Source organism: Pararge aegeria, chromosome 17, assembly GCF_905163445.1.
Source record: "Pararge aegeria chromosome 17, ilParAegt1.1, whole genome shotgun sequence".
Taxonomy (NCBI): domain Eukaryota; kingdom Metazoa; phylum Arthropoda; class Insecta; order Lepidoptera; family Nymphalidae; genus Pararge; species Pararge aegeria.
The window spans coordinates 9,245,648-9,270,901 of NC_053196.1; the positions used below are offsets into that span (position 1 = coordinate 9,245,648).

Here is a 25,254-nt window from a genome sequence, read left to right on the forward strand (position 1 = left end):
AACGAACAGAAGATAGAAATACCATACTCGAGGCCGGTTATGCACTTCGGGAGCCGTTCAATAGATATGGCGAGCTCACGAACTAGTTCCTCGCCTTATTAATGAATTACCCACTGATTTACGAGACGATATTAATTCTCGTAATATTAAGAAAAAATTGAAATCCTTCTTTTTAAGTCACTTATGATCATTTTTATACACAACATGATAAACTGGCAATTATGTTCTGTAGTTAACGTACCTAGACTTAATTCTCTGTTAGCATATATTACAAACCTGTGTGGTTTTCTAATGCTATAAGTATTTTTATGTAAACTTTTATGTAAATAAATAAATAATAATAAAATCATATATTTATTATAGTTATTCCGAATATATAAGACATACATAGCTTTGGCTTCGGACATATTCTATTAGAATATTATCACTCACATTGCACACTCTACTTTTAGGCGAATTAATTTATGCATCACATAATCGTCATAAAGAAAAAAATAAGGAACAAATAATAATGATACAGTCTAAGATAGCAACCGGCTAACCTGATAGAGGTACGGTAGTTATATTAAACCTATACCTACTCCTAATCGATTACTAAGCGACATCGTACCGGAACGCCAAATCGCTTAGCGGCAAGTTTTTGCCAGCATAGTGGTAAACACGGCCGATGCCTTCCACCTGACCAGACCAGATAAAATTCAGCAATTATAAATCAAATTCAAATTAAAATTCAAAAATGTTTTATTCAAGTAGACCTTATCACATGCACACATGAAGCGTTTATACATTTAACATGTTACACTAATGTTAGTGTTGGTGATAACTGCATTCGTTAACTTAAAACTAAAGCTAGGAGGGTTCCAAACGCGCCCTGGTCTAAGAAGAGCCCACAACAAACTTATCCAGGTTTTTTTTTGTTATCACTATCTCACAGTCTAGTTAATGTTAAGCCTTGAAGTTAGAGCTATTCATACCCAAGCTTTTTTATCATACATGTTATCCTTAATATTATAATAGGATTTCCCAAATCGCTCCTGTCGTGACGAGTTTGGAACGCCCCACTGGAATCCACAGTGCTAACCAGGGAGTTCGTCAAAAATTCGTCGTCTTTGTGGTGAACTTCACTTAAATTTCATGCTAAATAGTGACAGTCCATGCAGTAAACTGCTTTCTAAAAGCGGGCTTAAGCTGAGCTTAACTGAGCACAGATTATAAATTGGGAGCTCTGGTTTTTGATCGAAAACTGTGATAGGACCTGAAGCCTAGATTAACAACTTATATGACGTGATGTTTGAGTCTCTTGAAAGTAGTTTGAAAAAATGCTCCATTTAATTTACTTTATGTTATAAAATCAGCTTTTTAAAGCATTATTAGTTAACAATAATTAATTTTTGGTAGCAACAACACCGTAGTGAGAACGACTAGAATATTAAAATTTTGCATTAAAATTAATGGTGGGATTAAATTGAACGATTATATCAATTAATATTATTAATTGAATTTTGTCATATAATTAAACTACAAGGTGTTTATTACCGTATTCTGCAACAGTATTATTTTAAATGATAGTTTTATAAAACATACCTTGACGTCCCTATTAATGGTATTATAACTCAGATTAAGGTTTCTGACGACCTCTTTAGCGCAGCGGTGAACGCTGTTGCTTTATGTTGGAGGTCTCTGATCTGCTCCGGTAGTAGGATCAAAATTAAAAAAATTAAAAATTCATTTATTTCAAGTAGGCCCAACACAAGCACTTTTGAAACGTCAAGTCTGTTCGTTTGTAGTGACTCTACCACCGGTTCGGAAGGCAGATTCTACCGAGAAGAAGCCGGCAAGAAACTCATCAGTTGCTCTTTTCCAACATCAACAATTTACATTTTACATTTTAACATTTATTTTTCTATCTTGTGAGAGCTGAAAGTGGAGCCGGATGCTTCCAAGCAACCTTGTCATTAATCAATCAAATCATAAACAATCGTCTTACTAGAAACGGGCATAAATTAGTGTTTTGCTGACAAGACATGCTTAAAAGATACAATATCCATAGCAGAAGGCCTAATTAGTTTTCAAAGTAAATTACCACTTTATTTTGGCTCATGTCGGCTCCATAGAAATAATAGCTTTAAAACTGGTTGGTGAGTTCAAGGATTTAAGCAAAAGGGGTTGAGTTTGGGAGGTATAATTAAAAAAGTTTGACTTAAGCGGAAATTATTGCACCAACACGATAAGGGAGTGTGGTCGGTTTGGAATAAGTGGAGTTGATTGTGAATTCAAACTTTTTTGAGGACAACCTTTATGGACCTTTTTAACCTTTAGTCATTTGTATCGTATTGCATGTATTATGAACGTGCTCTTACATTAATATTTATAATAACTGCCTCGTTAGTCTAGGGATTAGCATGCTCGACTCATGCATTATCTATAATAACCAGGTACTGGGTTCTATCCCTGAATCGGGCCAATTAATAATACCTACTGGGTTCTTCTATCGAGTAATTCTTAGTTTAGAAGCTTTTGGAAATTGGCGGTGGTTCCCTGTGCCTCAGAGAGCACGTTAAGGTGTCGGTCTTGCACCAGATCACTTTCTGGACCTGTCAGAGCTGCCGTCCTTTCCCATTTGAACGCACAAGTGGCAGAGTTATTTCTTCTTATGAATAAAACATTCCCAAGGATGAAGGTGGCGGTAATCAAAAATATGCAAATGAAAAAACTTTATTAACGAGAATTGAATAGAATAGAATAGAATATGTTTATATACCATATATGTTTATAATACATCACAAACAGAATTACATACGGAGTAACTTATAATTTAAAACTTAATTATTAATAGATTAAGTCTATGATGTGTCGTGCCATTAACAAGATTCTGACTCAGCTTAATGCTCCGGATACTAATAACCCACAACGCTGGTATTCTGTCAGTACCTACCGAGTTGAGTATGAGATATGTGATTAGTACAGGACTTCTTCCTGTAAAAAATCACATATTAGAAAAGAAAAAAGAAAGTCAACAGTCAAAATTATTTTTTATTGGAGATGAAGGCAGCACGAAGAAGGGACGAACCTTGTAAAGAGAGTAAGAGAGATAGCTGTGACGTTCTAATCACGATGCAAGAGTATATCTATTTATTTATTTTGTTGTTTTATTTGTTATATATGCAAGAACTAAATTTGACACAGAGATAGTTTGTAAATTGGTTACAAATTTGACCGCAGGCTTAGTAAAAAATAGCAGAAGAAACGCAAGCAATGTCGAGAGTAACAGTAAGTGGTTTGTCCTGCTAAAGTTCTCTAGTGCCTTCTCAACACAAACCGTACCGGAAGCTGTTTGCCCGTGTCTAAGAAACAGATAAAAATAGAGATTTAGAAAATTTATACTCCAGTCTATGGTCAGCTATTAAAATACTTTTACCCTAAATACTACAAGTATTTAGGCATGTTTGTGGCAATAATCTGGAAACAAGGGTAAACGCATTCTCTGAGGCACGGGAGAGAACACTAATTATTTTCCAACTGAGAATTTTTTGACAGAAAAAACCCAACACCACACAATTACTAACCCAACCTGGGGATTGGAAACCAGAAACTTGCGATGTTTAGTGGAACATGCCAACTGCAAGACCAACGAGGTAACGAAAATAGTAACAGAATTTCCGCCGAACCGAGGTCTAGTTTTAAACATTCGGTCCCTTGTAAGTCGAAAAGACACTTTTCACGTGAAAAAGCACCTGAATATACGGTGGTTCGAAAATTTTGCACAGATTTAGTTATTAATTTTCGAACTCCGGGCTGATACAGAGATTTTTTGTCGAATCGAACCTGGAACGCGATCGTTAATTTAACATGAACAACCAACATTTCATAACCAACGATGTTGTAAACGTACCCCAAAAGACAATAACCTTCGTTCACGATAAAACAAATAATTCGGGGTCCCTACCTGTAACACTGTTGCACGAAGCATGCAATTCGCTCTTGGACAGCAATGCTCAATGGGATCTATACCATGACGGGTGGACAGCATTGTTCCGTGAATTGTTTTGATACATTGAGAATATTGAATGACCTTTATTTCAATGTTCGCAGAGTATAATTATAGTACACTATATTAATATCATGTATTTTATAATGTTTGATGTCATCTTTCATTCATTTCTATTAGTTATCCATAAATTATTTAGTTCTATCTAGTTAGTGTAATTGGCCCTGCCGTACTAACAAGATGTAAAATAAATAAATGATTACTACTAGAACAATTAAGCAACGATAATAGGAGAAGGGCGAGTACTTAGTACTTGCCGGTGAACCGTGATCGAGTTTTAAACATTTGCTGCCGTTTAAGTCGAAAAGACGCTATTCGCACGAAAAAGCACCTGAATACGCGGTGGTTTGAACATTTCGCACAGGGTTAAGTTAGCTATCTGACAAGGACGTGGAAAGCGGGGCGCTTGCCCGGGGCAGCCGGGCAGCGGTCTAGTACCGCGCCAGCCACCATAGAGTGAACATCGTGGTTACGATCTACGTGCTCATGAAAATTTTCCCGCTCAGTACAACGTCGCGTTTAAACGATCGCACCGCAATATTGGATATTTCTTACTTCCTTGTGCTGTGCTTGTGTTTATAAACTTTAAAGAATTATATTAAACGAATAATATAGGGTAAGTGTTTTTATTATTTATGTTTTTTTAAAATTAAAAACTTATGTATATTTACAATTGAATTACTCTGAATAAAAGTCGTTGATAGTTTAGTAACTAATTAAAAAAAGATAATTAGCAGCAAAGTTTCTGCGTTTAGGACCGTTTTGTTTTCCTTAAACTAATGTTCTGAATATAAACTTAGAATTTTACTTTAAGTGCATATACAAAATGTCTAACATGATTTTGTTTTAAATATTCTCGGACGATAATTATAATTTCTTTATAAAAGTTATAATAATAAGGCGGGAACGAGGGTTTTATATAAATTTCTACTACTATATTATTAAATACTAGTTATAAATAATTAACACGTTAGTGTTATATTTATATAAAAAATACAAACGAATTGAGAACGTCCTCCATTTTTTAAAGTGTTTTATAAATAAATAAGCATATTATGATATAAAATTCAGCGTTGTTCGGAACACGACTTTTCAACTATTATTTGGACGATTACGTTGCGAAAAACTCGCTGGACCAAGTCAGCCAGTTTAGTTTAAGAAGTTGTTTAAATTGTCTAACATTTTTCTATAGTTCACTAGACGTTTTCCTGAGTATGCCTAATTTCATTTGAATAAACGTTTTGTCTGTTTTATTTTTAAAAACGACTCTTCTCGAAAGCATTACTTTTTCTTCGGATATTCTTTCGTAGGTATTTTTAATATGATGAATGGGCGTGTTTCCGTAGTTCTTTTGTCTTTCCAAATTAATGATATTTAATGGAATATTTTAAGGAGTTCTTTATATGCAATTAACATCTCTTTATGGTGAGATACCTTGATGGTTTTGACCTTTATGTTATTTCTGTGTCTTTACTAATTTATAAAGCTGAAAACCTTTTTTGTAAGCTCTTATATCTGGAGTTTCAGTCGGATTTGAATAATCTTTTTAGCGTTTGAAATTGTGTCCTAAAAACAAGTTTGTTCAGTTGTCGCGTATAATACGTCACAGTGGGTTTAGCTATTAGATGAAATATCTATTTTCTCTTTTAAATCTATTTAAATATTTGTCCTAAGTGACTGACAGACAACCTACAGCCAAAAATGCTGAACGTAGCAATTTTAAATTTCGAAAGAAAATTCTTTGAGTAACTTAGAGCTGTACCTACTAACAAAGGATCTTATTAAATTCTAGACAGAAAAGTATAGTTTGTATGAAATTCTGTATTTTGGTTTTAGGATAAAAATTATGAAGTAAAATTTCAACCACGAACCTTTAAAGTAAATACCCCAAAAAAGTTATACCCATTTCGGTATTTTGAGTTCAATTTGCTTTGAGCTATTCCAGTAGCATTAATTCTGTAGATGCAGGGCATGGGAACCGCGGGAAAATTTCTCAATGTTGTGGAATAATAAAAAATGTATGCAAAAGAAATTACTAGTATCCACTAGTTGGCTGGGTAAGTGTACATTTATTGAGGCCATTTAATGCAGTTTGGTGAGGGCTGATAGGAAAATAGTTGTCATCACCCCTCCTCTTCCCGCGGTTATAGTACGATGCGACTAAGGGAATATAACGATGGGTCGATGATCACCGTAGCTACCGTCTACGGTGATCATCGACCCATCAGCCCAACGCGACGTGGTGATTATGTGCCAACCCTCCCGTTGGGGGGAGGCATTTAGTCCAGCATTGGACTGTCTTAATGTAAGTCGCATTTATCATTATCAACCCAATACTGGACCAATCCGATCTCTTCTTAGAATGAAATAGGCAGGCCGTTATAATAATAATAATATTTCTTTATTACGTAACTATGACCCATCTGCAATATTATAAAATAGAATAATTATAAACTAAACTAAATTAAAAAAAACTTACATGAGATAAAAAATATTAAATATACAATAAGTTACAAATTACAATTTGGGCCTCCAGGCAGCCCTACATGGAGTTTAATAGATAATTTGAGAATCGTATCTATTTATTAATGCTTTCAGAATGCCGTTACTGCTTACCCTCATTCTTTTCGTCCAGGATGCTATACGTTTTCTTCTGATGGCGAAAAAGTCATCACTATGAGCCCTCGCGAAAAATTCAGGAATTCTGCACGAGTTTTCCTCAAGGTGTTTTCCTTCACCGTTAATGCATTTATATATTTAAATGCTTGAAGTGAACGTATCTTCGAAAAGTTACAGGTGGGGTATCGACTTCGGCTCGGGGGGAGTCGAAGGGTAGCCGAAGTCCTAACCACGGTATGCTATCACCAATTCCACTTACAGTATTAAATGAATGTTAATAAGGGATTCAGAAGCACTTAAAAGCTAATTGAAGCGCGGATCAGAGTGAATAAATCCCAACTTTAATTGCTTAGCACTTAAAAGCTGTGCGAGCTGTTAAGTGTTAAAGCAACTTTATTACCCGACATATGTTATCGTAAACATAACCGCGTTATACCAGGCTTGACTTGACTGCTGGTTTTGTGGCAAGGTTTCAGCTGTTTTTGGACCGTGCAGAGGTTGGTTCGATAAATTATTTCATTATGTATAAACTATGTATTACTGACTCATTGATTCAGTAAATTATTTCATTATTTCATTCAAACAGTTTATTTTAGCGTCAGTAAACATCCCTGATGTTCTCTAAAAAATTAAAGCCGTGGTCAAAATATAATTTGTATTATTCGTAGGTCCAGTTTGTGCTACATTATTGACCATTATTTATTTATAAATATCGTCTGTCCCACTTTAGATTACACCTACATCCGCCGTAAGCAATAATCTCATTATTTTATTGTATCTACCTACAACGTTTGTGTCATCACTGTCATTTTCGCATTTCGCACTACGAGGTCGAGGTCAAATCTATGCGAACGCGAATAAATTATTTTTATGTCCTATTTCAACTATATTTATAAACGCTGATTTTTATTTTCGTCTGATAAAATTGAACCAGTTAGTTGGTCTAATAGTGATTAGACCAACTAACTGGTTCAATTTTATTGGTAAAAATAAATTAAATGCATACTTTGCTGGTACTATTCATTGGTAAAAATAAATTAAATGCATACTTTGGTTTATAAGAAATATCCTACATTGGGTGTGAGCGGCGCGGTACTGCGTTCACGGATTGTAGCAAATTAAGCTTAATCTTTAACCATGGAGGCTTATTATTTGTGACACAATGGACCAGAGCATTTTTTTTTTATGCCTAGGACAAGGCCATCTCTTCCTTTATTGAACGTTTGGACGTTAATCTTGAAACTACCAAGACACGTCCGCGGAGGATGGTAGGAAATAAACCATTCTTAGATCAGAAATAAACAAGGGTCTGTGAGTTCTTCGATTAGTTGTTTCCAAATTCTTAAATGCGGTAATTTATGCTTTTAATTTTTTTATCAGTGGTGTACACATTATTCAAAATAATTGAAGTTTACTAACTTGAATATTGCTTATAGTTACCGTGCTTATAGATACGGAGATGGATACGGATAATGGAGCCTTCTTTTGAGACTCATAATAAGCGCCTACTTTTTTTCTAGTATACAATAACACGATGACCCACCAGCAGGGCTAGCACGATAAAAATTATATCACCCGATTATATCCCCCGACAAGTGATATAATTAACGTCCCCATCTGCTAAATTACTGGCACATGGAATAGGAGAAGTTTACCCACGTTTATTAAGACACATATATTATTTGGATATTAATTCCTGGTGTGCGCCAGTGCTCTGAGAGTTGATAAAGCTATGTGAGAAGATACATTTGTATTCTTTCCCCAGGGATATAATTGTCTCTTGCTAGCCGTGGTGAAGTGGAAAACAATAGCCTAAACGGGGAAACACTTTACAAGGTGCAAAGAACATGTCCTGCAACGTGCCGCCCTGTGTTCACCAACCTAAGCCGTAGGTGATAAGTAGGTGTTAGTCATAACTACACCGGCACCCACGCCTTTCAGACGATTTCAGACCAGCAGTCGAAAGTCGTCAGAAATAAGCATGGCGATAGTATATTCCCCGGACGAAAAACGGTCTGTCACAAAAAATACTACTTACTTCACTTTACTTTTAGAATCTAAAGTTAGCACTGGTAACACGCACTGATAATTAGGTATATCAACGAGTATAGACTAAAATAAAATTTAGATTTAACAGATGATAAATTGTTATGTTAGTCCAGTCTGCAGATGAAAGGTTATCCAATAATAACGCCACACCATGAATCATCTGCGATGTAATTGCCTTTGTTTTAGTCTAGTGGTCAGTGTGTGATTTTGGATCGCGAGGTCCTAGATTCGATACTCGATGCCTATAATTATGCCTCGATAAATAGGATAATTAAGTAATAATAACAATAATAGGCTTTAGCTTAGTGCCGCAACATATAAACAATTATAAAAAGATGAGAAAAAAAAACAAATAAAGAATTAAAATGAACGTTGTGTCCTTGTGGTCAATGGGACACATCCTCAGCTCTATGTGCTGTTTACCTAATTCTATACTAATTAATACCTTAAGAGTTAAGTTGGATAAGCTACATTTGTTACAAAAGTGTGATGATCCATTTTAAAACTTAAAGGGCCCCTAAATTACATCAGCTTGAAGGCTAAATTTCAATTTCTTTATTTCACTACATACTAGCCCTTCTCTGCAACCTGGTTACCTGCTGGTAAGTTATGATGGAGTCTAAGATGGTAACGGCCTAACCTGTTACGGTTCCCGTTACGGTCCCTAATCGGTTTTTACACGACATCGTGCCGGAACGCTAAATCGCTCACGGCGAAAACCTCCCAGAGAAAATTCATAAATTATAAACTCTTAAATTACCTCTGGGGATATATAACGTCGAAAGGTCGAAGGTCGTCAAAAATATAATGTTTTGGTTGTCACTGCGTATTTTTTAAGAATATTTATACAGTTCTCTAATATTGGTATCAGGTTTTAAACGGTGTAACAGCTCTCGGTTTACTACCCTGGTTCCAAGAAGTCTGGCATAAATCTTAAACATCATGAATTAATTAACAGCTACGAGCTTACGAGCGTATTCTATGCAATCTTAAACTCTACGAACGAGGGTTGTTATAACAACAGAGTTGTTTAAAGGATATAACTTTGACTGCTATATGACTGTTTATTGTGTTGTCATCGTAGCGCATTAAAATAGACCGATTTGAATTCAGCTGCAAAGACATGGTTTAACACCTGATATTTATAAATATTTCAAACCATAGATTCATATATGTATATATATAAAAATATATACATATATATTTGTTACAACATATATGTATATATTTTTGATCATGAATTATGACTCCGAATCGTAGTCGCTAACTATGGGCCAAACCAAAGAAGAAGAATTATGCGCCCCTTATGAGACCCATAGCTGGAGAGAGTCATGCTCGTAGTATATCTACAAGATCAAATCAGAAGAAGATCCGTAGAAGAAGCAGACTGACCGAATAAGCTCAATGAGTCGCGAAGATAAAATAGCAATGAGTGGAGCATGTAGATCAAAGAACCAATGGACGTTGGGATCCCAAGGTGCTGGAATAACGACCCTGTAACGGTAAACGTAGCGTTGGTGGACCCACGACGATGTGGATAGATGGCATCAAACGAGTCGCAGGGAAACGCTGCATTTTCCGCCCAAGGCCGTACCATTTGGAACTTCCTACAAAACACCAACAGTCGACGTCAATTGATTGACATTATGATGATAATAATGATGAAATATTTTTCAAAATTAGGCTTATATTTTAAAACAATGAGGAAAGCTAATATCCATTTAAAAGTCAGGGAAAAAATCCCTAATGAATACGATAGATATAACAGACGGTTGACAAATAAACACCATGCCAACTACAGACCACACCGAATCGTACCGTTGCGATCATATTTTTATTACCACGTTAACATTCTACTTCATATTGCCGATTCTTTTCATTACACAATTATTATCTCATTATTTACACAATTATTTTGCTAAGCGTTGCGGTACGACGTCCGGTGTTAATGTACATGCCATACCCCTGACAGGTTAGCCCGTTACCGTCTTCACTTAATATTGTATGATATTGCATCAAGGGCTAACTTGTAGTGGAATAATTAAAAAAATATGTGTAAACCATTCGCTAATTTTTTTTTTTAGTACATCGTGGCGGAACGATCGAACGGCACGATTTTCCCTTCAGAATGAGAAGGGTTTTAGGCCACGGCGATGGCCCAGTGCAGATTGGTAGACTTTACAAGCCTTTAAGAACGTTATCAAGAACTCTGGCATGCAGGTTTCCTCACAATGTATTACGTTAAACCAAATAATATGCTTATTGCATACATTGAAAATCTTCATGCCTTAATTATTTAAGTTCATAAAACATTTGAATTTTTTCGTTCGTCGTTACACTGTGGATTCCAAATTTTTTATATGTTCACAGTTTGAAAAAAATTGTACCCTACCGGTAGGTACAGAACCCTAAAAACTCTCGATCCGACACGCTTTGACCGGTATTTTATTTACCTTTTAATTTTATTCAACTTTACATTACATTACACCACACTCAAATTATGTTACGTTTCATTAAAAACGTCCAAACAAGTGAAAAGTCCACAGCGAAAAATACCACGCGCGCCTGTAACTTTTCCCCGAGAGAAATAATAAATTACATTTACCCCTCAACCCATATAATTTCACATTTACGTGTCGCATCTATATCCCACTGTGTGCACAGCTGTTATACTTTTATCTGAATATACAATATTTTATGTATTAATATCTTAACCTTTTCGACTTACCCTGTATCAACGACATGCTGATATCAAATCAAATATTCTTCATTGAAATAGACTCACCAATCGTTTGAACATAGTATAAATAATTAGTTTGATAAATACATTCATTTAATTAAAACTAAAGCCAAGCGGGTTCCGAACGCGCTCTGTTTAAAAGATTCAAACGTTCAAAATTCAAAATTCATTTAATTCAAGAAGGCCTAATTTATAAGCACTTTTGAAACGTCAAGTCAGTTTGTTTGGTGTTACTCTACCACCGGTTCGGAAGGGAGATTCCACTGAAAACAGCCGGCAAGAAACTCAGCAGATTGCTCTTTTCCAACATAATTTTATAGTTTAACAATCTTTAGAATTTTTCTGTTTTGTGAGAGATGAGAGCGGAGTGGCCTGCTTCCAAGCAGCCTTGTCGTTAAGGAGTTCATCAATCGTGTAGTAACCGCGATTTGTTAAATGTGTTTTAATATATTGTTTAAACTTAGGTAAAGGTAGATCTGATATTACCTTCGGTATCATGTATGGTAGTAAGTCGACTGACTTTTTGACTTTTTTGAAAAGAAGAAATATACGATCTAAATAAATATTTCCTACTAACTTTCATTTTAAATTTTGCCTAGCTTGCCTTGAAACCGATTAATTAATAGCTACTCGCTTGAATTAATAGGTTTAAAATTTCAATCATTTCAATTCCCATATTTAAAAAGTAACTTTAAAAAGATCTATAATAAACTTTAATGCCAAGTTTCATTTTCTTTAATTAAGTCCTGTTCTATTAGAAGCATGATTTTTAAATAGAAAAGTCTTTGCATTCCGCTCTCGGTTTCAAGCCATAAGTATTTTTAGGGTTGCCAATATTTTGTTGCTCACTTTTACTACACAAATAGGTACCATGTTCCGTGTTTTCTTCCATTACAAGCTTTTAAAATTAAAATTTAACTTCCAACCTGTGGTAGTTAAAATATTATAATTATTAAAACATCTTTTTACACATTGTTTCGTGAAATGTTTCGTAAAATGGGTTTCTTTTTTTGGAAATTTGTGTTGCGATGGCGTCGTCCTTTAAAGATGTTCCATTGTTGAAGCGAGACTTGCGTAAAGTATGTGTTATATTTACCATACAGAGCAAATTAATTTTACGTCAGTATACCTATAAAGTGATTCATGGACTTCCGCAAAGCACCTGCTTCTATATATTTTAAACAATATAAGTTACTTGTTGAATACCACAGGAGTCTAATCTATAACTACTATAATATGTAGGTATACCACCTACATATTATAGTAGTTTAGGAGAGATTCATTATTTAACAATAGAACTAGATTGTAGTTTCTACTAGATAACTTGCTTCGCGGTCGAGTTTAGCGATTGTGTTATTGCACATTCGGATACGAGCTAACGACCATGTGCTATCCCGCCATAACCGCAATGAATTGAAGAGCATCGTAGTCCAAACGCCATGTGATATTGGCCATAAAAATAATTTGCCTTGAGTAAGCGAAACGAAATGAATCAAGTGTACACTCGTTACATCGAATAGTGTATTTATATTAACAGTTTGTTTTTTTCTTAAATATTAATTTTTGAAAGGTTTTATTGTTTGTTTACATATATAAAAATAGTTTAAAATTTTTATGATATATTTTAGTTTTACTATACGCTGCTAACCTCTACCTTCTTTAATAATTTTCCGCAAGGTTTAGTTTGTTAGGATTTCCTTACAATAAAAAATATCTACATATATATATCGCATACTTACAAAGCAAAAATGTTTGTTATTTAATGAAAATTTGACCCTACTAGCGCCCATAATTACATCAAAGCTTTTTTGCGGTTCAATAAAAAATAACAACATAGTGGAAAAAGAGAGACTCACACCCCTTAAATATAGCAAGAGTACGTATAAATGTAGTTCTCATTTTACCCTTTTTAAGCCGTCAGCTCATTATGTTCATACCAGTGGTTTATTTAATGAATAAGTTGGTGCATGGTTGATGCCTTTTAGCTTTCAACAATTACATATAAATCCGAGACGTACCTACTCGAGAATATTAAGGTTGCGCTTTCTAGGCGTTTATCAATACGCAATACTTTTAAGTCTGCTCTATTTACTGACCTAAATTCTAAGATAAATTTCACAGTGTTTATTCGCCCATATTTTATCATTCATCATTTTTGGCGCAGAGGTGATCGCTGTGGTTTCAAGTTAGAGGTACCGGTTTTGATTCCCAATTTGCAGTGGCAATTTGGGAATTTATAATTTGTGGGGCCACCCGCCTTCCAACTTTAATGGTCAAACTAGCGTCACTACTGCAACGCACCAACATCCAAAGCACGAGTATCCTCAGGAGACATTGTGAGACCGTAGTGCATGAGGACACATGTTACACTACACATACGGATATTTTGATAGCATAGATCATAATTGTTTTATTTATTTATTATTCCACTACATGTAAGGCCTTGTCTACAATCTACTGACGGCCCATTGGCGCAGTTTGCAGCGACCCTGCTTTCTGAGTCAAAGGCCGTGGGTTCGATTCCCACGACTGGAAAATGTTTGTGTGATGAACATGAATGTTTTTCAGTGTCAGGGTGTTTATCTATATATTATAAGTATTTTATGTATATTATTCATAAAAATATTCATCAGTCATCGTAATACCCATAACACAAGCTACGCTTAATTTGGGGCTAGATGGCGATGTGTGTATTGTCGTAGTATATTTATTTATTTATTTACAATGTCTGGTAAGATGATACAGTCTAAGGTGGTATCAGACTAACCTGTTAGTTTAGCAGTGAAACTAACCCCTAATCGATTCCTAAGCATCGTACTGGAACGCTAAATCGCTTGGCGGCACATCTTTTTCACGGCCAATGCCTCCCACCAGATTAGATCACTACCACTACGCCAGGTTGGCATCTCATTTGTCAATTGAAAATTAAGCTTAGCAGAAGTTATTTCAAGCTAAGCTTAAAATTTATTTAATTTGTTTAGAATTTCATAGAATTAATAATATAATAATCAAACTATTTTACTGTTATTTACATTATACTGTTGTACCAGAATTTGCTTTTCTTTCACACCGAGCGTCGCACTGGTATATTCCGTCTGAATAAAACGGAATGTTTTTATATAATTCCCAGTAATATAAGCTATCGGCCAGTGTACTCTTAAGTATCAGCCAGCGAGCTTTCATTGTGGGTAGAGATGAGTAACAAAACCGTCTTTTACAAAACATGAGTATTATAGTTTCACAAGGCGGATTTAAATAGAGGCTCTATTTAAATCTATCTCAATTTATTTTTAGAATTTTATTAAATATCGTGAACCCAAATTGAATCGATTTTAAACCTTTTTGGCGATCGCATCATCATCGTCATCATGGCACACTACAGAGCACGGGTCTCCTCCGACAATCTCCCCCTCCCGGTTTAGGCCGTAGTCCACCACGCTAGCCCAGTGCGGGTGGACTTCACACACCTCTGAGAACATTATGTAGAACTCCCAGGCATTTAGGTTTTCTCACGATGTTTTCCTTCACCGTATTAGTAAGTGATATTTTAATTACTCACATAACTTGAAAAGTTAGAGGTGCGAGGTGCGATTTGAACTCGGCCCCCCAAAAGTGAAGTCGTTCTCTTTCCCAATGCGTTATCACCGCTTCATTTTTCATTAGGGATTGCATAGTCACATTAATTTATACATCATACTAGTACACTACATCATAGTAGTATACTCGTATATAAACTTGCTATCTAACTGTTGTGTACTGAATACTGGTAGGGTTGTGATTGCAACTTAAATAATAAAAAAAAAAAAAAAAATTAAATCATTAATCTATACCTCGTCACATAAACTCTGGGTGGTTTGAGACGAGGTGAGTGACCTAGTTGTCGTAAATTGTTTTACTCTTATGTTGACCAATAAAAATAAAAATAAAATAAAAATATAGCTGAAGCGGTAATAATGGTTAGAGCTACGGCCTCCGATATATGACGGTGAAGGAAACAAGTTAGGAAACATATATGCCTGCGAGTATATAACGTTGTCAAAGGCGTGTGAAGTCAACCAAACCGCACTGGACCAGAATGGAGTACGGCCTTTAACCTTAAATTCTGAGAGGAGACCCTTGAACTGCAGGGCTGGCACAGGCAGGAGACCAAAATTATATCCCTTGAAAAGGGATATAATTAACGTGGCCACTTGCTAAAGCATGGGAACATGGAAGTTTACCCCCGTTTATTTTTTAAATTTATAATAAAACTGTAACTGTAAGATTTCTGTACATTTAAAATATTTTGACAATTTTGATCGGGGGATGCCTTATAATCGACAATGAGTCCAAAAAAAATTTTATCTAATTTTTATCTGTCTGTCTGTTTGTCTGTCTGTCCGTCTGTCTGTCCGGGCATCACGTGAAAACCAATCCGTGATTTCCGCAAAGTAACGCCTGCTTCTATCCAATATATAAATTATTTGGATATTTTTTCCACTTGTGCACCAGTGCTCTGAGAGAGAAGAACAATTTTTATCCTTTGCCCTGGGAGATAATTCCTGCTTATGCTAGCCGTGCTGTAATGGGTCGATAATCAGGGATTGATAATGATAATGACGACTATACTATTAGAAATACGTGCCCGTTAGCTTATTTTACTTTCACGCAGAGCGGAGCAACTAACCGACATGATTATGTATAAAATATTTGCATAGAGATTTGCATAGTTAAGAAGTTGGAAAATTACATATAATAAATAGAAACGGATTCTAAGCGCTCGAAGTAGCAGACTAGTATTTTATAGACTTGCGTGACTTGGAAATATAAGGTATGTTGTTTATTAGGTAAATAAAGGTGCATAATATTCCAATATCAGCCCTTCACATTCAATAGACTTCAGATGCTATCGTTTCGACAAACTTTCTTTATTTTATGTGGGTATTATGACTATGTGGAATCTTACTGTGGAAGCTTATGACGTATTATATAAGAATCTGGGTTTTCTGAGTTCTGGGCATCAAACTTGCCAGTTCGTGCATTTTAATGTGTTCTAATACCTATTTCAAATGAAAGGCTTGACTAGTAGAGTAATGCATATTATATAGAAAGTCGGGGTGTTTTTTTTTTTTTGAATCCGCCTTAAAACCGATGTAAAGTCTAAAGATGTCGAACCCTTGTCGAACGTCCTGTGCACACCACTGCACATAATATAATGAAAATTGGTGTCAAAAATTGGTTTGAAGTTTTGACAGATTGTACTGAGCGCATTCTGCTTGTCACAGATCTGATAAAACTGACAGAATACCGAATAGCTCCGGATGACACTGATACAGATAAGTTCGAACGAGTACGTACATATTTATTTATTTATTTATTTATTTATTAGTAATCCAACAGCGTTACAAACAATTTTTGTTAAGGGTTTATCTTATTAGTAAAATAAGGCCAAATACATACACACAACAGCATGAATGAGTGTGAGTGGGTGTGAGTGTGCATATAAAACTAGTTTAACAAAGTTTTTTTTTCACGGACGGGTCGAGGAACCTGATACGTCTGGATATGTTTTTTAGGACCTACCTGAGTAGTGGGAGGTCCCGGGTTCGATCCCCGGCGGGCGCAATGTGGGATTTCCTATATTTTCTCCGGCATGGTCTGGTGGGAGGCTCTTAGAAAGTGGCTAAGTACCACCCTAGCGATAAAGACGTGCCGTCAAGAGATTTACCGTTCCGTTACTAGATACCGTAGAAACCGAACACAGGAATGGCTTATAATTGAAGCGGTGATAGCGCAATGAATGGGTAGGAGCTCGACTCAACTTTTAGGGGGCTGAGTTCGAATTCTATCACGAACCTCTAACTTTTCTAAGTTATGTGCGTTTTAAGTAATCTAAATATCACTTGCTTCAACGGTGAAGGAAAACATCTTGAGGAAACTAGCATGCCTGAGAGTTATACATATTGTTCTGAAACGTGCGTGGAGTCCACAAATCTGCACTGGGCCAGCGTGTTGGACTAAGGCCTTAACCCCTTGTTATTGTGGGAGGAGACCCGTGCTCTATAGGTGGCCGGTAATGAGTTGATGTGATGATGATGATGATAAATTTATAGTGAAATAAAAAATTAAATATTAAGATAGCCGTTGCGGCTCAAATACGAAGATTTTTAATTAAAATTGCATGATAACAAGAAAAAGGTGGATGGCCTTATAGTTTTTAAAGTATATTGGCAAAGTTACAAAACCCCTTGTCATGTGAACTTAAATGCTAGGCGGCCTTTCGACCTATATTGGGAAACTTGGCATATAAAATTACTTGACCCATGAATCTGTTACGTGTAAGTACATTAACTGGTATTTCTACGGCCAACGCAGCTTCTTCATTTTAAAACATTTAAGCCTTATAATTTTGTAAGTCGTTAATAAAACATTTCACACAGGACTGAGTGAGGTAGATTGATATTGCTAAAATATTTTATGATAAATATAAATATGTATATACTTTTATACGGGTGAAACACGGTTTCAAAATTTCACGATATTTTTTTATGTAGCGCAAAGTTTAAATGTAGCTTCCAGGTACAGCCGATCCTCGTTCAAATCACGGACGCCACACAATGTAGCATAAACTGCTTCGTATAAAATATTTGTAGATAATATTTAGGGTACATGTCTCGACTGTATCTCGTACGCACAGCTCGCTCCCGCTACGGTGTAGCTCTTATATCATACTTAAATATAACTTTACTCCGATGCAATGTAAAGGGAAAATTTGGGCTTTGAAATCTACCATCTATCCAGTCACCGACTTGAGTCGTAGTCAACAAAACAGCGCTGTTGAAATGCAGTGTCAAAACTGCATTGCTGTTAAAAAGTGAAGTAGATTATTTGTTTGGATAAGTGAGCCTTTTGGATTAATCTCTGTATCTTCCATCGCTTTTTGTCCCTTTTTTATCTTCTGCTCTCATGTTTATTATGGCCAATCTCACCTGCAGGGCTAGCTCAAGCAGGAGACAAAAATTATATCCACAGGCAAGGGATGAAATTATGTGTCCACCTACTAAAGCACGGGAAGATAGAATAGGATAAGTTTACACCAGTTTATTACACATATATTATTTGGATATTATTTCCACTTGTGCGCCAGTAGGTACTCTGAGAGTTGATAAAGCGGTAGGAGAAGATACAATTCAAATAAAATGTTAAAATTCAAACATTGACATCTTCTGTAGAATTATTAAAAAAGCTTTCCAAGCTAATTTAAATAATCGTATTAATACCGAGTACTTAATCAATATTTATTAATAATTTTCTCTGATTAGTCATTTAGTCTTCTGAGTTAAATGTGTGTTCTCATTATTTCTTTTCTTTATATCAATCAATCAATTAGTTTTTCTATTCCTTTGTTTTTTTTTGTTTTTTTTCTTTTTTAGTAGCACTTTTTTGCATCAACTTGCTATGTCAGCTAATTTTAATTTTTGATTAGGTACTTCAGGTACCTACAGTTAATATTATCCGTCATAGTAAGTGTTGTATCTACATCGTATCGCCCTATTGCTCCTTACAATATTATGTGGATAGTGTTGTGGCTTACATATTAACCCCATTTTATTTCTTTATGTTAAATTTAAGAGCTTTTGTTGTAATATTAATTGTGTTCTATACCAAATAATAATGCGGTGGTTTCGAGGACGTTTTAGATTTTATTTAGTTTTTAAATAGTTTATTTTAGGTTATACTTATGTATTAATAAAAATTGTATTACCGAAATAAAATTAATTATATTAAACAATAAATAAAATAAAATAAAATTAAATTTTAACCTTTCCCCAGGGAAATAGTTTTCTCCTGCCCATGCTATCCTTGCCACCTGCAAGGATAGCATGGGCAGGAGAAATGATGATGCAGTCTAAGATTAACGGCTTTACGCCTTATATAGATAACTTATTAGGGATATGGCAGCACACCCCGTACATTAGCCACGGCCGAAAACTCCCACCATACCGAACAAAGAAAATTCTGAAATTATAAAACCCGGGATAAGACTACGGCAAACGCTTTTGCGCCGGACGGGTCGTCAAAAATAATCTCGAAAACACTCACTCCAGTTTGCGTACTTATTGTAGCTTTTATGTTAGAGGTACAGGCTGCTGGTCGAGGATAGGTCACTCTTACACGGTCAATTGGCTTCTAGCCAACTCACCGCATTCACAGAGACTCTGCGTCCTCATTACAAGCCCTTCAGGTAGGGACATCGATAATACCCATCTTAGATAACAAGACCTATTTTCAATAATGACATAGTTATCGTGATCTTGTAAATAACATACTTTTCATAGACCAGCAAGGAAACTTTGTTTTTTAATCCTACAACGAGTTATCTCATGACTGCAATCTTGGCGGGTCGTAAGTCATAATATAGTCTTAAGATAATAGCTGGATTAGAACAATAAGTACAACTGATCCATCTCAGTACCTGAACGCTAAATCGCTTGATCGTGAGGGTTTAGGGTAGGGTATTACTATACCCTACCGATAAGAGAAAATTCAGAAATTATAAGGCTCATTCTGCCTTAGCCGGAAATCGAGGTAACTAGCCGCGGTCGAAGACTCCCACCAGACCAGACCAAAGAAAATTCAGAAATTATAAGTTCTCATTTGCCTTAGCCGGAAACCGAATCCGGCTCTTCCCGCTTTAGATCGCGCTTATCTTGTATACAAATCACTATAAACGCATCCCGGAAACTAAATTACCAAGAGACCTTATTCTTTTCCTTAGGAAATTAGGATACATATATAATACTGTGGTTATGATATAAAAAAACAGTCTCTAGCCGGAGTCAAAATCGCAAACCGGGCTTCTACCACGGTAGGATAAATTTATTTTACCGGTTAAAAAAGTAAATTTCAAACATCTTTACGTGGACTTTATTATATTCTGAATAATTAACGATACTATGAACTATATACCGTATTATTACGGTATGTATTACTCGTAACGTTTCCTCGCAAAAAAATATAATGATACAAATGTATGAAATACAGACAGACGTATGGATAGTCCGAACGCTCAAGCCAAAATTTTAAAGGTTTCGATAATTCCCCTAAAAATATCAGCCTATTTTGTTAACTTTTAATACTGAAAGGTAGCTATAGTCACAAATTCAATAGGTTCAACAATTATGTTGGGGCGGCTGAATTCAATTTACGTAGTCAAGTGTGAACGGGAGATAAGGGTAAACCTTGTTGCATTCTTTATTTTCAACAAACCTGGTACCTGTAGTTTTCTTTATATTTATACTCACGTGATATATAGGTAAGTAAGTGAATTGTGGTCTGTTATTAAGGATATCTTTCTCGCCGTAATTGAACAATTTAGCGCTAGCGTAACGATGTAAACTACTTTAAACTAGAAAATGATTAGAGTTCCGTATACGAAGGGTGCCAATGGAGGCCGGAATTCCCCCAGGACCAATTCTCATATATATATTAATCAAACATGCTTATCCCTAGACCCTAACACTAACTAATCTTTCTCATTGTGGGAGGAGACTCGTACCCTGTGGTGGGCCGGTAATGGGTTGATATGATGATGAATCGTTCGATAACTATATCATTATTGAAATATTATCGTTCCCTGGCGCAACGGCGAGCGCTGTGAATTTAAGTAGGAGATCCCGGGTTCGTTTCATGGCCCGCCAAGAAATTTGGAAATTTATAAATTCAGAATTTTATCTGGTCTGGTCTGGTGGGAGGCTTTGGCCGTGGCTAGTAACCACCCTACCGACAAAGAGGTGCCACTAAGCGATTTTGTGTTCCGATGCGATGTCGCGTGGAAACCGATTAGTGGTATGACTACCGTACTCCCTGACAGGTAAGCCCAATACCATCTTAGATTGCATCACAAGGTGAAATTGCAGTCAAGGGCTAACTTGTAGTAAAATAAAAAAAAATACAGACTACAGAACTCATCATCATCATCACCACATCGACCCATTACTGGCCCAATACAGAGCACGGGTCTCCACAAACAATGAGAAGGGGTTAAGGGGTTCACCACGCTGGTGAAGAGCGGATTGGTGGACTTCACACACCTTTGAGAACATTGATGATGACATCGTGTTTTCCTTCACCGTTGAAGCAAGTGATATTTAATTTACTTAAAGCGCACATAACTTGGAAAAGTTAGAGTTGCGGGCTGGGATTCCAACTCGGGCCCCCGAAAGAACCGCAGAACTATATTTTCTTAATTCTGTGCAGCAGACAAACGAGGCAGTTCGGCATTAATAAGTACGTAGGAAACACTGACGCCAAAGACGAGTGTCCTACAACTTCAAGAATGTTGACAACTTTAAAAGTTATCAAATGAAGAAGCTTTCATAGTAATGTAAATGAAAAATATTTTATTTATAAAGATAAGAGATAGTAATATATCTAGGTATGTGTATGTTTACCTAAAAAGGTTTGATATATAGGGGTCTTTCCTTTAGGGGTAATATCATATGACTGACCTAACTCAGTCAGAAAGCGAATACCCCGGAAGCCGTTACCTACTGAAACTGGATACATATTTGATATTTACGATACTCCTAGCTTCTTTGGGTTCTATGCATATGTATTTTCTAAAGGTTTTTTTTAAATAACTGTACAATAACTGGCGGACCAAGATTATGGCCCACGCCCTTTAAAACGGAACACATCAATGTTGTTTGGTGACAGAAATAAGAATGGCGGGCGTAGGTACTTCGCTGGACGATGTCCGTCAACAAAATTCCTACTATTTCAAGCAATTGTGTGCAACAAGATGTGTGTATTGTCGTAGTATATTTATTTAATCCGCGTGGTGGCAGAAAAAAGCACAGTGGAAGTAAGTCTCCGGATGAGCTCTGTCACAAAAAACTCTACTTCTACTAGTAATGCTTTTTGGCGGCAGAAAGTATACACAGTGGAAGTACTAAAATGAGAGAGTCAAACGTAAAAATGAAAAATTTAGGATACAGGAGGCTGTATAAATCAGTAAGGCATAGAAATGGAAATAAATCATAAGAAGTGTCCGCGATAAACATTACCCTTTTATTGCCCCTCATTTTATATTCACTTCTTACGATCGAGACCCGACAGTTGAAATCAGACACACGTTGTGGATCACGTAGTGCCACGTCATAAATATTATCCGTTTGATGTAAAAAAAATTGATATGCAGAAGGGTCGGTATGTAAAACTTACAAGTACGAACAGTTCAGAATGAAATATATAAGGGTACTTCCCGAACCTGATAAATACGGAGGAATAAATATTTTAGGTTGAGTAAATATTTGAAAACCCTCTCAACTATCGCAAACGACACTTTTTTCCAGTCTGATATTAATTCCTATTCCCGTGGGAATGTTGGTGGCAACACTGTGAGTTTTTGTATATGGAAGCTGAATTTTTATTTATAAATATCATAAACAGATATCTTTGAATTTAAAAAAAACTCCCCTACTCCTCCTTTAACTCCTTAAGTATATTATCTGTATCTTTATTCAAGCTAGAAACCTCATATAAGATTAAGATACTCTAGTAGAAATACGTCCATTTTCTGCTTGTGACACTTTATCGTAGAATTAAACCAGCTTTTGTATTGCGACCTGAATCGTTCGTAGATTACAATATATTGTATTCACTCGTAGCTATTAATACTCGTGTATGAAATGGATTATTCAGCATTTAGTAGCGTATATCTGAGAATTAGAATATCCGATCCATGCTTAGTAAGTGTATTATCAAAGTCATATAGTACTCAGTTATATCCAGCTTACGTTTATTTGCTCAAACTGTTCGTTCCAAATATCGTCTGTAATTATTAAGATAATAATTACCTACTAAAATAACATTCGCGCTTTAGTAAGCGAGAGATACATTCTAACTATGGAGAGATAATTATTTGTGGTTACGTTTATGATAATTGTTTCTAAATTTGCTTAAGTTTAAGTTTTTAAGATAGTATATAATTGAAGGTAATACGAAATGTGTAAAGTTTATGCCTTCTTGCGACATTTTTAGTTGAAACTTCCTATTTAGGATTTCAACCGTTCTCCTTGTTATGTTTTAGGAATAATTAAAATCAAAAATTTAACTCATAGAATGTTTAACCACCTAGTAAATGTTATTGATGTAAAGTTAATTCTTTCTATCCTTTTATTACCCCGTTTAATTATAATCTATATATATAAAATTTAAAGTCCTGATTGACAGCTGTCAACTGTATCATTTCTGAACCTATGATAGTAACCTTTTTTTATTGGATATGGGTGAAATTGAATCATCAGTTTAGCTCGAATTTGATGAAGATCTGCGGAATGTCATTAAATACAGAGAACAGAACTCCTCAGCAAACAGCAGCACCCCACTGAGTTAAGACTCCACATTGCTTGGGCGTGACCGCTAACACTTGTAGGAATTTTCTTTGGTACCATTTCGCATAAAAATCAACTAAGATTTGAGAAGTATGATTTTGACTTCTAATCAAAGGATTACTATTCGTCTTTTGTTAAGAAGTTAGAATAAGCGTACGCTAAATTCTCCTTCAAACTCCCAAACTTCACCTCCCATACATTTACAAACTTAAGTTAACATTGCTTAGCGTCAGCTTTTTGGTGCTGCTTAGTTTTTTTAAGTTACCCATCTCTCGATCATTAGCAGAAAATTATGTAAGGAGGTGAAACGTAAACCCAACAGGTAACATGAAACCGTAATAGGAAACGTTGATTGCGAAAGTTTGTCCGTCTGTTTGTTTACTATCTCCGTTTGTGTCAAACTTCGCCGATCTAAAGAAATTGGGTACAAAGATAGGATAAGGGAATAGTATACTTTGTATCCTTAAAATGCACTGAGGTACAGTTTCCGGACAATTCCAGTTAATAAAGTGATATTTTTAAACTTCTTTGCATGAAAACGGATCTTGAGAACCTTTACGTAGATATAGCATCCTGGAGATAGACATTGCATAATTTTAAGCCCGGTTAAATCAACTGTTCCTTCGCGTTTCTGAAAAAACTTCAACAAACGCAGATGAAGGCGCGGGATAAATCTATTCTCGTATAGAATGATAGGATTATCGTTTCTTATTGATACCATTTGCAAGATGTTCATGAATATAGGACCTTACGAGAATAGTCCTTTTCATCAGCACGATCGTCACTTCAACCGATTGTCTACTGCTGGACATAGGTCTTTTGCAGGGAGTTCTAAAATCCATGATTAAATACCAGACGAATGTAAGTAATAAAAATCGGGCTTCAAGATATCAGTAAAGCACGAAGACAACATAACATTTGGTGTACTCGTATATTGTACAAACCAAACTCGTATAAGGCCACCAATCTGCACTTGGCCAGCGTGGTGGACTACGGCCTAAACCCTTCTCACTGCGGCAAGAGATCCGTTCGTGTAGTGGGCTCGTACTGGTGATATGATGATGATGATAATGATGCAAACAGTGGCGTGCACTTCATACATGTACAAAAGCACTGCATACCCAAATTATTTCATAAAACGCGTATTGGAGGGGAATTTTATGCATACCCTGTGCATGCCACTGTGTACAAACCAACTCACATGGATAGCTCATAAATAGGTATAGTGTGTTTGGGGTGTTTATGAGTTCTACTTTAGATTAAATGATCACGTTTATGCTTCATGCAGGATTGATTTCTTCTCAGCAGTTTTAGCTTATTGTCAATGATTTAGACTAACGAACTACGATACTAAACTTATAAACCTCCGCAACCTAATAACGTCCCGCTGTCGGGCACAGGCCTCGCCTCTCATTCGAGAG

General features: G+C 35.8%; 1 protein-coding gene across 1 annotated transcript in view; it reads left to right on the forward strand.

Moving 5' to 3' along the window:
• The first annotated feature begins 4,503 nt into the window (after positions 1-4,503).
• Positions 4,504-25,254, forward strand: part of LOC120631176 (monocarboxylate transporter 4-like) — a 97,016-nt gene continuing 76,265 nt past the window's right edge. Inside the window, exon 1 of the mRNA XM_039900638.1 lies at positions 4,504-4,664. The gene's annotated coding sequence lies outside the window, so the exon portion shown is untranslated. The remainder of the gene's footprint in view (positions 4,665-25,254) is intronic.